Here is a 15,276-nt window from a genome sequence, read left to right on the forward strand (position 1 = left end):
AAGATCAATCTTTCTAAACAAAAGAAAACATCCTCTTGGCAATGGGGACCCGGTAAGTCTGAGATGCTTTGTCTTTCATTTTGCTTTTCCCCAGTAGTTTATTTTAAGGACACCAGCAAATAGGATATCCCAGTCATGTTAATTTTTATAACAAGTACTTCACTGAGCACTGAAAACTGAGAAGCTATAACATGAATCACACGTAGTCCAGACCATAGCCTCAAAGAGCAAATTGTCTACAAAGGGGAGTTACAAACGCTAATTCTAAAGCAAGAAGAAAGATCCAGAAAGGGAGCAACTGGAGCTCAAAAGAACAAGTCATGAATTCTAACTTGGAGAGTATGGGGAGAGGTGGAGAAAGGCGGCCGCTTGGCAGAGGGTCTGGAAGGCCAGCCAGATTTGTGTGTGTCAAAGTGGACAAGATGTCAGAGGATCCAGACAGGGGAGCAAGAGGGGAACAGAAAAAAAACCCAGCTTCGCATTGGTCCAGAGAGTTTTCATTTCCTCATCAGTAACACAGATGTTAAAAGGCAAAACAGTAATCATAGTCCATTGTCTGCAGTACGCGGGCATCTCCTTTTCTCCCCTCCCCTGACTCAATGAAATTAGACTCGAGTCTTCTTTCCAAAAGCCCCTGAAAAGTTCCCATCTCCGTATCTGTAATGAGTTTTAGTGAAACTGAAGAAGTTTTTCTTCTGGACCACTTGTTCTTTGCTCAAGTTAGCTAGTGTTGTGAGTGCCAGTATATAACCAGACTGCGATAGCAGTTTCCAATGCATTCTCTCAGAGGCCGTGGTCAGATGACACAGAGCCATTGGCTCAGCCGCAGGGCAAGAAATGTAAGGTCTTCAGTATCCGCTCCTTTGTAAGGGTAGATCTTCAGGGACTACTGGCCACTAGTGGGAAGGAAGGACTCTGCATCCATACCCCAGGCACACCCTGAAGTCCTAAGTCTCAGGAGACGTATGAAAATCGTAAGTCATAAGCAGTATGCAACAGCCGTGGGGACAGGTGAGAGGTTGGCTAGCACGTTCCAAAATCTGAAGTAAGAAAGCTGGTTTTGAGGGGAAATATTAGTAATCGCAGCCAAGTCTTTAAATGCCTGTGGTTTTTTGAGGGGGGCACCTGGGTGGCTCAGTCAGTTAAGCGTCCTACTCTTGATCTTGGCCCAGGTCGTGATCTCACGGTACGTGAGCGTTCTGCTCTGTCAACTCGGAGCCTGCTTTGGATTCTCTCTCCCTCTCTCTCCGCCCCACATCCCACCATCTCCTTTGGGCTCACGTTTCGCTGTTGTTACAGCAAGAATTTCTTCCTAATCCATGACACTGAGTTTCTCTGCTGTGGTGAATCCTGCGATCCTTTTCCTGTGCTTAGAGAATGTAGACCCACTACCCATGTAATTAACATCATCTCTGTAAAGCTGGAGTCCAGCCTCTGGAGGAGCCACCACATCTATCCCTGTTGTGGAATCAGAGACCTTACCCTTGGCTACCACCCGATGGTACGCGGATAGTCACAAAGGGCCCAGCTTGAGAGCACGTGGATGAATTTGCGCCAATCCCTTACCATGTGGGGTGAGCCACCTGTGATCAAACATCAAGTTAGCGATCAACGTTGCGGATTTCGGTGTCGATAACGTTTGTGGAAATCATTATATACTTTTTTTAATATTTTCTTCTTTGGCTTAAATATCCCAAAGTCTTTCTGCTCAAAATCAGCTTTTAATTTCTTTAGCCAGGTCTACCTTCCACCTGGCCTACCATTGAGAAGTTTACTAAGACCCATAAGGGCTAAGGTTCAATTCCTCTGACTTTTAGAAGACTGTCCAGTGCTGAATACAGTGTCAAGATGCTTTCTTGGTGTTGCATTATGGTGACCATATTTTTTTTTGAATCTCATGGGGAAAAAGGTTGAACGAGGATTTTTGTTTTTATACGTATGTGTATGTAACAGGCAGCTTAAAGTATACAATATAGACATTATTAACACTAGAATTTCTTGAACAGGAATTTGTGAGGCCACAATATCCAATAATTGTAATCGGGAATTCTGAGACATAGGGATCACCTACCCTGTTTCTGAAGCTTACTGCTACATTTTGTTCTGTTTTGTTTTCTTTGGGATCTTACCCCGCCCCCCAAGAAAGAGGATTTTTTCAATGCATAATTAAATAAGACTTTCCAAAATCGTGCCGATAATGTTCACGTCAACAAATATTTTGAAGCAAAATGGGTTTCCTAAGGAGATTCCACTTTTCTCTAATTCTTTCCTTGGTGGATGAAAATAGTCTTAAGATTTAGGAATCCAGTTGCCCAGACACACAGGGGATTTACTGAACCTGAATACCACCCAGGAGCTATAATGGGAGTTCCCGACCTCAGAGCCCCATGTATCAATTGGCAAACAGACCTCTTTCAGTGACTAAGGCACAACTACCTGCTGTTTTCAATTACTTCTTGCTTGATAAATGCAGCAGACACTACTCTTGTAGTTTCTGTAAACTCCGTGAAGTGCAGGACTAAAATTTTCAGAAGTCTTCCCACTGTGGGGAGACTTTCAAAGGCATCTGTCATGACCGTAGGGGAGGGATCTTGGAGGATTTTTGGTGTTAATAAAGATGTCTTACAAGGGGACTTGCACTAAGGGCCCCTGAGCATCCTCAAAGTGGTTTCTATTTTTGATTTTTCACTCTTCTTTGTTAGAACCAAGAAGACACATCAAGGATCTCTAACGGAAGACCCACATTTCCTAAAGCTTCTGTATCCTCCAAGGAAGATAGTTCAATAGCTTGTTAGAAGCGTTTGTGAAGAGGTTGTTGTTTGCTTTTGGTTCGTAAGTTTTGACTCCTGTGTCTTTTTTTTTTTTTCTTTTCTTTTTTTTTTAACATTTTATTTATTTTTGAGACAGGGAGAGACAGAGCATGAACAGGGGAGGGTCAGAGAGAGAGGGAGACACAGAATCTGAAACAGGCTCCAGGCTCTGAGCTGTCAGCACAGAGCCCGACGCGGGGCTCGAACTCACGGACCGCGAGATCATGACCTGAGCCGAAGTCGGACGATTAACCGACTGAGCCACCCAGGCGCCCCTTGACTCCTGTGTCTTAAATAGCATGATAAAACACTTCTATTTCCCCTTCGGAGAATCGCTTGCCAAGTGGATTAAGAGTAAAAGAAAACCTATGGGGCGCCTGGGTGGCCCAGTCGGTTAAGCGTCTGACTTCGGCTCAGGTCATGATCTTGTGGTTTGTGAGTTTGAGCCCCACGTCGGGCTCTGTGCTGACAGCTCGGAGCCTGGAGCCTGCTTTGGATTCTGTGTCTTCCTCTCTCTCTGCCCCTTCCCTGCTCATGCTCTGTCCCTCTCTGTCTCTCAATAATAGATAACGTTAAAAAAAAATTTTTTTTTTTAAAGAGTAAAAGGAAACCTGAATGAAATCACAAAGATTTGGCATCATCCTGTATACTCCATTGTTCTTCGTTAGATTCTGGAAACTTCTATAAGAAGGTAAATATTGAACTTAAGTTATATGGTATTATGCTTTATTTATATTTATAGTCTGCATATTGCCTATGTGTATACACAGACACATCGAGAAGGCAATCTATTAGAAAGCCTGAGGCCCCTCCACTTTTTTCCCACAGACTCTGAAGTCCTTGTCCTCTTTCAAGCAGGAATGACACCGACTGACCCCCTCCACATACCCAGATGGAGCAGGGCCTGACTCAGCACACCCAAGGAAGCCTCATGAGTCCACAAACAGCAAATACAGAATGAGTTTCCCCATTTAGAATCAGAGAACCCTAGAGTTGGAAAGATATTTAGAGATCACATAAGGTAACTCTCTTGTTTGTCTTATAAATCAGGACACGCGCCCAGGGAAGTGAAGTCATCTGTCCAGGGATAACATTTGATTACTGGCTGAGTTAAAGCCAGAGGGAAAAGCTTCTTACCCTCAGTCTGGACACTTTCCACTCAGTGCAGAATGCTGCTAGCTTGGTATTCAAGAGTCGCATTGGAACCGAAGTCCTGGCTTGGGCTTAGAAAGAAATGCTATAAAGATCCATGGCAATAATGTCATCAGCTGCCATCCCACTGCCAAAATGACCTCTACCTGTCTAGGACTTCCTGAGCTACCCTAGGGACTAAGCAGTGACATCAGTGATTGTTGTTGCCAATAACCCACCTTCAAAAGATTTCCTATCTCTCTTCATCCTGAATCAAGATGGTTATGTGGAGAGAAGTAGAACTGTCATGGGAGAAATCATTGTAATCCTACTGATGGCTAGAACCAGTTTTGCGTATTTAGAATGGGCCAGTCACGCGCATTATCTCATTTAACTTTTATAACAACGCATGAAATGAATACTTCTGTTAATCCATCTTCAGATGAGGAAAATGAGACTCACAGAGACAGACTCGCCCAAGCTTACCCAGCTCAGCAGTGGCAGCACAGATTTGGGTAGAGACCATCTAGCCTCCAAACTAGCATCTTTTAAAATTCTTACGCTTATAAGACGGACAGACAGGAGAAGGCAGGTGAAAACTTCAGGTAGAAGAAATAGTGCTTGCAGAGACATAAAGGCTATGAGAGCAAATCCTGTTTGAGGAACTGTACGTTTTCGCCTGAGCCCATAGCTCGGGGTGTGCGTGGTGAGTTAAGTGCTGGGCCAGGAGACAGGGAGGAAGGATGGAATGAAATCACGAGGACTTGAACAGACAGCACGCTTGGGGGTTAGATGTGATCTCCGGCAGGAGCATATGGAGTGAAGAGAAAAGGACCAAGTCAAATACTTGGGAAATAGAAATAAATAAGACATAGTGATTTTCTGTCCATCTGCCTAAACTGCCTTCGCAAGTGACACGGTAAAGTTAATCTGTCCCATGTATACAGATATCCTTTGAGTATCTTTCTTTTTTTAATTTTTTTTTTGCATTTATTTATTTTTGAAAGACAGAGAGACAGAGCACAAGTTGGGGAGGGGCAGAGACAGAGGGAGACAGAATCTGAAGCAGGCTCCAGGCTCTGAGCTGTCAGCACAGAGCCTGACGTGGGGCTCGAATTCACAAGCCGTGAGACCATGACCTGAGCCAAAGTCGGAAGCTTAACTGACTGAGCCACCCAGGCGCCCTGAGTATCTTTCTTTTAAAGATACCACAATAGGGGCACCTGGGTGGCTTAGTGAGTTGAGCATCTGACTTTGGTTCAGGTCATGATCTCCCGGTCGGTGAGTTCGGGCCCTGCATCAAGCTCGCTGTTTTTAGCTCAGACCCCGCTTAGGATCTCTCTGCCCCTCTCCCACTCATGCTCTCTCTTTCAAACATCAACATTAAAAAATAAATAAATAGAAGATACCACAATAAAAAAAGTATCAATAAAGATATGTGACTAACTATAGGAATTATCTAGAAACAATTTCTGCTTCTTTTTTTAGTTTCAATCTTGGTCAGAGTATTCTACTTCGAGTTTAACAAATCTTATTAGAACAGACGTATTGTTCAATTAAAGCCATGTTTCATTTTAACATTGATTAGATTATGGGGGAAGGATTGTCTAAATAGGAAAACCAATGAGGCAGATACAGTTAATAAGCTTCTAAACCTTGTAGCCGAGATGTTATACTATTCAAGAGATGTTTTCTTCCAGCAGGGAGATGGCGTTTTCCATATTTTTCTTGATTATTTTCTTTGCAAGATTAACATGAGCAATTGAAAGGGAAGTTGGAAGTCGCATATTGAGGACTGTTTATTATTTATGAGATGGAAATCAAACTCCTATATAACCAAACTCATTAAGACTTTAAAAAGCTTTTTCCATTTTCTTCTATAGGCAACATTCCTGTAACGAGTAAATTACACATTCCCCGAGCACATTCAACTCTGCAGTCCAAGTTCATTACCCAAGAGTGTATGGCATTATCCTGACCCAAGCCCTCGCGTCTCCCAGAAGTAACATCCCCAAACCTGCATCCCGTTCTGCACCCTTCCCACTGTTCCAATTCTCTCTGCCATCCTCCCTGATGAAGAGTGCTCCCTGGGTAGCCTTTGCGGGACAAAGCCCAACAACCTGCCTCCTGCCTCCCTCCCTGGGTGCTGTTCAGTCTCTGCCTCTGTAAAGTGGCTGGATGGTTAATCCACATCCCTGCTGCACTCACAGCCCCTCTGTGCACCAAGTAGGTTCCAGTCTGAGCCTTCCACTGAAGGGTCAGCTTCACACCAGCAGGGGTTGGGATTTGTTTCGGCGACCATTGTGTCCCCAGTTTCTAGAACAGGGTCTGGAAGATAGCCAATGCTCAATAAGTATTTCTTCTTTTTTTCTTTTTTAACATTTATTTAGTTTTTTGAAAGACAGAGAGAGACAGAGCACAAGCAGGGGAGGAGCAGAGAGAGACAGGGAGACCCAGAATCCAAAACAGGCTCCAGGCTCTGAGCTGTCAGCACAGAACCTGATGCGGGGCTCAAACTCATGAACCGTGATATCATGACCTGAGCTGAAGTCGACGCTTAACCAACTGATATGGTGCCTGTTTTGGGTGTTATGTTCAGAAATTCTTTAATATTTCCAAATTTGTGAAAGTATTTTCATAAATGCATGTATTTATAAGCAGCGACATAACATATACATAACATGTTATACGTGTGTATATATGTAAGTATATATGCATAGAGAGCAGAGAGCTGATTAATTTTGACCAAGTTCTATGTGACAGACACTGTGTTAAATATTTTGTGTATTTTCCCATTTTTTTTTTCAGTGCGGGGCTTGAACTCATGACACAGATCAAGACCTGAACAGAGATCAAGAGTCAGACACTCAACTGACTTAGCCACCCAGGCGCCCCTGTATTTTCTCATTTAATCTTTATAAAAGGCTTTGTGGTAGATATTATTACCCTCGTCTTTTTCCAGATAAAGGAACCAAGACTGGAGATTTAGGTGCCTGATCTGTATTTGCACAAAGACTCTTCTTATGTTTAATTTTTAGATTTAAAGTTTCAATCCATCTGGAATATATATTGGTATCTGGTAGGGGTTCCTTTAAAGTTCAACGGCTTCTAGGCTCCAAAACTCCAACAGAGCTTCACAGAAGACTATATATCTATATCTATATCTATATCTATATCTATATCTATATCTATATATCTATATATAGTCTATGTATCTATATATATATAGTCTATATATATATTTGCCATGGGGGGGGGTGTGGGTGTGGGTGTGTTGTCTATGTGTGAGAAAAGGATCAATATCTCTTACCCGATTTTTTTTAAGTGGACCCTGAACTGAAAAGGATTACAAATCACTGCTCTAAGTTAGAGATGATTTTATTCTAGATGAAATGCCAGCTTTCCTAACACCGTGCATTAAAAAAAGCACCCTTTTCCCTAGTAATCTGAAATGTTTCTGATATCAGAAAGACCTGGATGGGCCGCCTGGATGACTCAGGCCGTTGAGCGTCCAACTTCAGTTCAGGTCATGATCTCGAGGTTCGTGGGTTCAAGTCCCACATCTGGCTTGTGCTGACAGCTCAGAGCCTGGAGCCTGCTTTGGATTCAGTGTCTCCCTCTCCCCTCTTCCTCCACTCACACTCTGTCTCTCTCTGTCTCTCAAAAATGAATAGACTTAAAAAAAAGACAGACCTGGATTTGAATCACGGTTTGACCATCCACCAGTTCCATGATTTTAGGCAAGTTATTTAACCTTTCTGAGCCTACACCTACTCCGTAAAATGGGATAATGTAATAGAATCTCATAAACTTGCTTTTAGGATTAAATGAAGCAACGCATGTAGATACTTGCCAATGATCCCGGCTCATAGTAGACCTTCGATAAAAGTTAGCATTTATTAATATATCTCATATATACTTGGTTCTGGCTTTGAGTTCTCTGTATCATCCACTGATGGGAGATGCTTGTCTATTCTCCACACTATGCATATTTTACAGGTCTTGGTTATGTTGCTAAATGGCTTTTAAAGAAGCCTACACATCCCCATTTCCACAGGCAATTTTTCAGGTTTTTGTGTTCACTTCATTCAGTACACAGCATTACTAGGTTTAAGACTTTTTGCTGATTTTTCTGCATGAAAAATGTTATCTCCTGTAAGTATTGATTTGTTTCTTTGTTTACTAAGGAGGCTTTCTATTTTCCTCCACGTTTATTGGTATGTATTTCCTATATAGTGAATAGGTTTCAGCTTGTTCCTCCTGGATTCCGTTCTTTGCTTTCCCATGTTTCAGATCTATCTTTCCTTCCCAACTGCCTGCCCTGCCCTATAATAAACCCTTTATTCTCTATATAGTCGATATTATCAGTTGTTTTGTTTCTCTAATTGAAGTCTGACCGATCCCTATTTTAGTAGTGAGAGTTGGTTCCAGAAGAGTAGAACCTTAAGGATGTGTTCTCTGAATTAATTCTGGGTTCTGCGGGATTCATTTTTTTTTGACCTGGTTTAAAGTCACGAATGACGCTATTTCCAGCGATAAGGGAGGGCTGGTGGCCGTGGCAGGTAGTGGCACAACAGTTATGTAAATTATTGGCTGTTGGTAACCTGCAATTGAGCGCTTAGAGAAGACAAGTCTTTGAATGGCCAAGGGACTGCTGCCACAGAACATTTGGGTGAAAACAGGAGTGTAACAGTGTTGCTTGGGTGCTCCAAAGTGTTCCGGAGAACTTAGGGGATGGGAAATGATGAGGTCAGGGCTTTAAATTTCTACCTCCAGGTCTCTGTGAGGAACCTGCAAGCTTTGATGACTGCCCTAAAGGAAACCCTTATCCTGTAGCCACTGGGCTAAAATTTCTGAACACCAAACCCAAAGCCTGACATACCAGGTGGCTGAATTGAAATGTAAATAGATTTCTTAATCTAGCAGGATCCCTTCTTTTCTTTTTTCCAAATGTTTATTATTTTAGAGAGACAGACAGACAGAACATGAGCAAGGGAGGGGGAGATGCAGAATCTGAAGCAAGCTCCAGGCTCTGAGCTGTCAGCACAGAGCCCGACGCGGGGCTTGAACCCACAAACTGCGAGATCATGACCTGAGCCGAAGTCAGACCATTAACCGACTGAGCCACCCGGGTGCCCCAGGATCACTTATTTTCAAGGTAGAGCACTGTTTGGGAAGATGTGGCTTCCTGAATATTGGGATGGGGTTTTATGGGCAATTCAATGAAGCTGGGAGCTGTGAACCCAGTGCCATGCTGAGCCAACTTGGAGCCTGAAGCAAAGAAAAAAATCAGTAACAGCAATCCTGTTTTTATTTAAAAATTAGATATTTTATTGATCATGGACTTTTTGTATGAACTTTGAGCTTTTAAATATTGCACTAAAATGTTATCTTGACCAAATTTTTTGGATGCTCTCCTAAATTTCGCTCCCAAGGCAGGTGATTTGTTCTAGCTCCTGTCCTCTTTGAACTCCTAAATTCTGTCAAGACTCCTTGATGAACAAGGAAGTTAAGCTTAACCCTAAGGAGGTTAGCCTCTCCTTAACTCAAGAAACTATAACGATTTCCTCCAAGTGGTTGAAGAGAGGAGTAATAATTTTTCTTAAGGAGTAGCCTCATCACCTTTCACTGTTTCTAGAACTAAGACCAGACTCATAACCAGAACTCTGACTGATCCAGTGGGGGAAGATGACCTGGCTGGCATCATTCTGATTGAACTGGTTTCTGTCCTGATTAGTCAGGGTTCATCAGTCATTTAGTATTTTGGCTCTTACCACAAATATATGTAATTAATGTCATATTAATATGTTAAAGCAGGGGCTCCTGGGTGGCTCAGCTGGTTAAGTGTCCATCTCTTGATTTCGGCTCTGGTCATGATCTCACAGTTGTGAGATCGAGCCCCATATCAGGCTCTATGTGGAGTGTGCTTGAGATTCTCTCTCTCCCTCCACCCCTCTCCTGTGCTCATGCTCTCTCTCTTTCTCAAAAGAAAGAAAGAAAGAAAGAAAGAAAGAAAGAAAGAAAGAAAGAAAAACATGTTCAAGCATTCAATGCCCTATTTTTTTAAAAATCTACTTGATATAATTGATACAAGGAATTCTTCCATAGCAATTGTTTTTCTATTTCTATTTTAATTTGTTTTGATTTGTTTTGATTCCAGATATAGATAGAAAAGTTTTTGTTGAATTGTATTTTTACTCAACTCAGCCATATAATTTTCAATAATATCTTCATTACCATCAATATTTTTGATTTTGGAGATCCACCTTTAAAACGGTTTGGGCCTGATGAGTATAGAAAAAAGTGGAAATATAGAGACGTGTATCAACAAAAAGTAATTCCACAGCCAGAGATGGCTCTTATTAACATTCTATTGTGTATTTTATGAAAACTAAGATTTTAAAGCATATGTTTTTTAAACCTTATTATTTTAAAATAAAATATTTAGTTTAAGTTGATTTAGTTATTTTTGAGAGGAGAGAGAGAGAACACAAGCAGGGGAGGGACAGAGAGAGAGGGGGAGACACAGAATCCAAAGCAGACTCCAGGCTCTGAGGCATCAGCACAGAGCCCACCGTGGGCTCAAACTCACAAACAGGGAGACTGTGACCTGAGCCAAAGTCAGAGGCTTAACCGACTGAGCCGCCCACGCACCCCACATTTTATTATTTTTATTTTAGAGAGAGAAGGGGGGAGAGGGACAGATGGAGAGGGAGAAAGAGAATCTTAAGCAGGCTCCATGCTCAACACAGAGTCTAACGCGGGACTCGACTCAACGTGGAGCTCGATCCCACAACCCTGACACCATGACCTAAGCTGAAACCAAGAGTTGGACGCTCTACTGATGGAGCCACCCAGGCTCCCCAAAAGCATATGTTATTTTAGATCAGCTATTTTCCTCATCTCTCACATTGGAGAGTCACAAGAATCATCACCCATCTGAAGGTGGTAAACTGTTGAAAAGACACACGGGCAAACCATCTAAATTGTGCTAGTCACCACCAGGAGAACTGAGAACAGACTGGATCAGGGGTGTTTGCCTCTGAGGATAAGGGGTGCTAATGTGAGGTTGAAGAGATGGTTCATACCTTATTTTGTACCGTTTTGTCAAATTTTTTTGAGTATGTCTATGTATTTCTTCTTAAATAATGAACAAAAAACCATATTACATTTGCAAAAAAAATGAAGAAGGGTTTGAATATTAACAAAAGAGACACGAGTCAAATATGGAGAATAAGCTCGATATGAAGATACTGAAATTCAGGATTCCACAGTTTTACATTAGTATTAGAATGTATCCCAAGAGCGTGTCTATGGACATAAATGCTTCTTTCATTTTAATTACTAATTCATTCATTTTATTTCTAGTAACACTGCATCTAAGTGTAAAAGCCAAACATATATTTGTAGAAAACGTGACATATAGAGAAGTGTACAGAAAAAAGTAAAAATCTCAAATAAATCCACATCTGCAGGCAAGCCCTATTAGCATTTTATTGTATATTTTATCAACGCTAAGATTACAAAGTATATATTCTTTCGCATCACCCTTTTTCACTTCGTCATACATTGTGAACATTTTCCCCAGGTTCTTAATTGTTCTTTCACATCATCATCCGTAAATGCCTTCATAATCATCCATTATTTGATATGCCATAATTTATTTATCAAACTCCCTGCTTTTTCATCTTCCTTCCTTGTTGTTATGTGAGGCTGTTGAGATCGAGGGCTTGCGTTTGCACACTTGCTGTTTGTACATTCTTGGCTAACTCACCCAACCTCTAAGCCTGGAGTGTTCTCCCTCGTTAAATGGAAATTACAGAGAGGGCCTCATGAGGTTTTTTTTACAAGGCTGAAATGAGATGGCGCATATAAAAGTTTCAGCATAACGCTTGGCACATGGTAAGCACTGAATTAATGGTAGCTAATGTGATTTAAAATGTTGGCACAGACCTATCTGAACATAAATTCTTGTGTGCGCTTATGATGTTTTGGTTCGGATGAAATCTTTGAGGTGAAATAGCCGAATCAAAGGTATAGTCATAAAATTTTTGATAGGTTTTACTAAGCTTTCACCAGGGGGTATTAGCAATGTAGCAAGGACCCTTTCGCCTAGGGTGTAAGAGATGGTTTCTCTCCCCTTCTTTACCGGCTTTGGCTAATGTAGAGGGTTTTTTTTTTTTTTTTTCTAATTGGCCATTTCAATAGGCGAACACGGCATCTTGTCTTAATTTTATTTCTATAATACTAATGAGGTTGGACATTTTCATATTTCATAAAGTATTGCTCATTATGGCTTCTTGGAGAAGTGGTTTGTTTTGTTCTTTGCCAATTTTTCTATTAGACTTGTCAAAACATTTTGGAAAATTTTGCAAAATTCATACATAGTCAAATACTAGTGCTTTTATGGCCTCATTTACATCGTTAATCTATCTAGAGTTTATTGGGTGCTCGGTGCAAGTCAACCTTATTTTTCTAAGAGGCCGTTGTACAAAGGCCTGTTGCCATGCAGATAGGGCTGGATGTGCAAATCTGGGCCCCTGGGGATTTCTGTTCCAGTGCAGGAAGTCATAGAATTGAGTCAGTAGCCAGAATCCTTCAGAAACCTAAAAGAGATGAATTTGCTTCCTTAAGCCATACATGGGCGATTTTTTTGTCATTTAGAAACCATTTTCTCAAAATATGTGAAACCCAGGAAGGTTGGGCCAATGAGGAAAGAAGTACTCTGTTTTAGCATCTCGTGTGAGAAAACATTTATCAAATGTACCAATGTTCCACTTGTGTTTTAATTTTAATATCAACAGCTTCATCTGAAAGTCATCACATTTCAGGGCACCTGGGAGGCTCAGTCGGTTAAGCGTCCGATTTCGGCTCAGGTCATGATCTCGTGGTTTGTGAGTTCGAGCCCCGCGTTGGGCTCTGTGCTGACAGCTCCGAGACTGGAGCCTGCTTCAGATTCTGCGTCTCTCCATCTCTTGGCCCCTCCCCTGCTCATGCTCTGTGTCTGTCTCTCAATAATAAATAAGCATTAAAAAAAATTTTTTTTAAATGAAAGTCATCACATTTCTTATCTGCTATAAAATTATGAACTAAATCGGTTTTTTCTGGAGAGAACCATGTTGGGAGTGAACCACAGAGTAATCTCAACTATGTGGTATTATTTTCTTATGATCACAGAACCCTTGGAAAGGTACGATAATTCTTTTGCCAATTTAAAAGAATAGAATATAAAAATGTATTTTATAAATATTATATATATATATATATATATATATATATATATATATAAAAATGTGTATGTACTTGTGTGTATGTATTTTTCCTAAACCCCAAAACAACACCCTCAATATACAGAGGAAGAAAGAAACTGAGGCTAGGTCTGTGGTCTCTAAATACTTTTTTTCATTTCACAATCTTAATAAAAATGGTCATATATATATATATATATATATATATATGTAGCTTAATAATATTCATGTACTATTTATTAAAGTTTAATGTACTTTGTAAAACACAATACACATACTAAAATTTTTAAGTGATGTGATGAAAATAGATATAAATAGAGATTCTGCTATTGCCCTGTCTCACCCCAGTGGGTCATCCCAAGGACATAGGCTCCCCGACTTTGAAATAACCAACTCACAGTGTTTGACTGACTTGTCCATGGTCATGCGAGTGACAGAATAGAGCTAGAATTGTGGTCTTTTAATTCCAAGTTGCATTTACTGCTAGTATATTGACCTGTTTCCTTCCAGAAATATCCTCAAGTTAGGATGGGGCCAAGGTCAAATGAGTTAATGGTTTCCACTCCTGTAAACTCTATACTTTGAAATATCTCATTACCACAAATAACTGAACTTTAGATTTGAGGCTAGTATTAAAGGCACACTTTTGCTACTTCAGAATCCCCCAAATATGACTTTAAGGTCATATCAGAGGGAAAGCTCCAAATTATTAACTTTCTGCCAGTGTTGCATAACCTCGGTTTAAATCCGTGGTGTATTCTTAGAAAGCATCCCTTGCCCTAAGCAGAAGTCACGGAAACAACTTTAAAAATCCTAAAATTATAACACAAAGACATTTTTTTTTTTTAGCAACACAACTTGGTCTTCTTGGTTTCAGGGGAAAAAGAAAAGAGGATGTGTTTTCCTAATCCAGATCTCCCCGCAGTTGCAAATTACTTTACAATCCCATAAACCAAATTTCTGAAATATATCTAGCTTGATATGGCCGGGATTCTCCTAAACTAAATGTTCTAAGACTGGAGCTTTTATACTTTAGAAGGAGCTAAGGAAAACGAAAAGGCTACAAGGTTCATGGACAATTATTATCTTGACATTTGGATCAGTATGACTCAGTATCTTCATTAGAACCCCAGGCACAGTATATTCTGTTTCATCCATGTCAAGGTGGATGAAAACCAGGCTTAGAGTTACAGTCTTAGGGTTCTGAGCTCTCATTAAGGAGTTTGTGCGTGTGGTGTGTGTGTGTGTGTGTGTGTGTGTGTGTGTGTGTGTGTATGCATGTACATGGGTGTATGCACACGTTTTCGTAGGATGATAATCTGAGCTATATTTGTGTGCTATTCTGGATGATCTCAACGGTCATCTTACACTGAAGTCACGCAATTTCAGTGCTTGGATTTGTATTCGAGTTTATGATTGCAGCAGGGCTAAGTAGGGCTGCTGTGATTATTATGAGCCGAATTAGGACTCCATTGCCCATGATAAAAACCTGTCCCGAACTAGCTGCCTTGCAAAGAGCCACGAACACCATGGACACCTACACCCCAAGTCCTATGTCTTTGTGGTTGACTGTGGAAAACCTTTCAAGCCAGAAGTGACAGAATGCATACAATTCCCCATGCCATCATCCCACCAAGAGATGCTTCTGGGTCAGTCCATGCTGGACTTCCAAAACATGAGGTGTCCCACCAGGAAGGGACCCCACTCCTCTAATGCTCTGCATACTTGTAGGGGGAAAGTTTGGCTAGGTAACAATGGAAGCTCCCTGGTTGATAGATTGGCATTATTAGAACCCAGGGTCTATGTGGCTACGTAACAATGGAAGCTTCCCGCTTGATTAACTGGCCTTATGAGAGCCGAGGGTCCAGCGTCTGCCCCTTCTTCTGGTAAGCTTACTCAGACCTCCCAAGCCAGCTCTCTGCTCAGCTACCAAAAAGGCATAAGAAATGAAGTTTCTAGGCTATGTGGATTTGTCTGTTCTCACTAGCTTAGGCTACCTGGTAATTTATTGGCTCCCCTACCTTGGTGGGGGGCGGGGGAGGGCAGCGGGCAAGGGTGGAGCTCACATCAGAGACCTAATCTGTGTC

Source organism: Panthera onca, chromosome D2 (genome assembly GCF_046562875.1).
Source record: "Panthera onca isolate mPanOnc1 chromosome D2, mPanOnc1 haplotype 2, whole genome shotgun sequence".
In the NCBI taxonomy this organism is placed as follows: Eukaryota; Metazoa; Chordata; class Mammalia; order Carnivora; family Felidae; genus Panthera; species Panthera onca.